Raw genomic sequence first — 2453 nt, forward strand, 5'->3', positions numbered from 1 at the left:
CAGCATTGTGGAATGAAACAAACTTATATCTATCTAAGAGTCAAAAGTTGCGACCAAGCAAATACACTCCTGGAAATGGAAAAAAGAACACATTGACACCGGTGTGTCAGACCCACCATACTTGCTGCGGACACTGCGAGAGGGCTGTACAAGCAATGATCACACGCACGGCACAGCGGACACACCAGGAACCGCGGTGTTGGCCGTCGAATGGCGCTAGCTGCGCAGCATTTGTGCACCGCCGCCGTCAGTGTCAGCCAGTTTGCCGTGGCATACGGAGCTCCATCGCAGTCTTTAACACTGGTAGCATGCCGCGACAGCGTGGACGTGAACCGTATGTGCAGTTGACGGACTTTGAGCGAGGGCGTATAGTGGGCATGCGGGAGGCCGGGTGGACGTACCACCGAATTGCTCAACACGTGGGGCGTGAGGTCTCCACAGTACATCGATGTTGTCGCCAGTGGTCGGCGGAAGGTGCACGTACCCGTCGACCTGGGACCGGACCGCAGCGACGCACGGATGCACGCCAATACCGTAGGATCCTACGCAGTGCCGTAGGGGACCGCACCGCCACTTCCCAGCAAATTAGGGACACTGTTGCTCCTGGGGTATCGGCGAGGACCATTCGCAACCGTCTCCATGAAGCTGGGCTACGGTCCCGCACACCGTTAGGCCGTCTTCCGCTCACGCCCCAACATCGTGCAGCCCGCCTCCAGTGGTGTCGCGACAGGCGTGAATGGAGGGACGAATGGAGACGTGTCGTCTTCAGCGATGAGAGTCGCTTCTGCCTTGGTGCCAATGATGGTCGTATGCGTGTTTGGCGCCGTGCAGGTGAGCGCCACAATCAGGACTGCATACGACCGAGGCACACAGGGCCAACACCCGGCATCATGGTGTGGGGAGCGATCTCCTACACTGGCCGTACACCACTGGTGATCGTCGAGGGGACACTGAATAGCGCACGGTAAATCCAAACCGTCATCGAACCCATCGTTCTACCATTCCTAGACCGGCAAGGGAACTTGCTGTTCCAACAGGACAATGCACGTCCGCATGTATCCCATGCCACTCAACGTGCTCTAGAAGGTGTAAGTCAACTACCCTGGCCAGCAAGATCTCCGGATCTGTCCCCCATTGAGCATGTTTGGGACTGGATGAAGCGTCGTCTCACGCGGTCTGCACGTCCAGCACGAACGCTGATCCAACTGAGGCGCCAGGTGGAAATGGCATGGCAAGCCGTTCCACAGGACTACATCCAGCATCTCTACGATCGTCTCCATGGGAGAATAGCAGCCTGCAATGCTGCGAAAGGTGGATATACACTGTACTAGTGCCGACATTGTGCATGCTCTGTTGCCTGTGTCTATGTGCCTGTGGTTCTGTCAGTGTGATCATGTGATGTATCTGACCCCAGGAATGTGTCAATAAAGTTTCCCCTTCCTGGGACAATGAATTCACGGTGTTCTTATTTCAATTTCCAGGAGTGTACATAATATGATATTTTTTACCCTTGTATCTTACTTGAAGACGGCAGCTCAAGACGAAAAATCTGGCCAGCCTCCTCCAATCTAGTCCAGCGCCGTCTACCGAGTGTATTGCATACGTGAAGAGCCGACTAGCCGGAATCTTTCTTTGCAACTAATCGGTCGGCACGGGCTAAGCTGCGGCTTCCGCTTGGCCAGTCCCCCGTGAACGCCCCTGCCGCTGGTTGTGGCACACAGCGAGTCAAGCAGGTGTGGCGTGAGTGTAGAGTTCTAACTGCATTTCAACCCCCGACAAAGACGCTGACCAGTTAAAAAAAATCCACTTTACTCAGTCTGAGATGGGGATGTTGTTCTCCATACACCTCGAATCCCTCACGCAAAATGTAGATTCCTCTTTTTCATACGAATTATATTCAAACACAAAGGAAATTGGAGCATACATGCATTTACACATCGCTAGAGTATTGTTAGGCGCGAAAATCCTGTGTGACAGTACGGCATAGCTTATATTTCCTCTAACTATTCTCTTACCAGGTAAAAAGTCTGTTCTCATCAGCTTAATATCTGTTACGTCGTGAATATTAAACTCATTTTTGGCTCATGACAGCGAGCTAAGAGCATGCTCTACCTCTGTCGTAGGATGCCTTCTCACTTTCAGACTCTCTTAAAGTAGCCAAATTCTTCGCCATCTATAAAGTCTCTTAAGGTAGCAGCAGAGACGAGCTGTGTATATCCGGTTAATACTAGGTATCACTTTAAATATTTGGTTATATACCTGATTTTATTACATTGGTCACTATCTCTGTGTAGGTTGGAAATTGGATTTCGTTAAAAGATCTCGCCTCAACGAATAAATGCCTGATTACCGCTCCAACCCGCGAATCATATCCGTGGTACTCTCGCCTTCGCTTCCACCGGCCCGGCGGCGCTTCATTGATATCAAATTGATTGACTAATTAATTGAATTTA

General features: G+C 51.3%; 1 pseudogene; it reads left to right on the forward strand.

Moving 5' to 3' along the window:
- Positions 1-1993: 1993 nt before the first annotated feature.
- On the forward strand, positions 1994-2167 carry LOC126424220 (U2 spliceosomal RNA; annotated as a pseudogene).
- The last annotated feature ends 286 nt before the right edge of the window (positions 2168-2453 follow it).

The sequence above is a fragment of the Schistocerca serialis genome, chromosome 1 (assembly GCF_023864345.2).
Source record: "Schistocerca serialis cubense isolate TAMUIC-IGC-003099 chromosome 1, iqSchSeri2.2, whole genome shotgun sequence".
Taxonomy (NCBI): Eukaryota; Metazoa; Arthropoda; class Insecta; order Orthoptera; family Acrididae; genus Schistocerca; species Schistocerca serialis.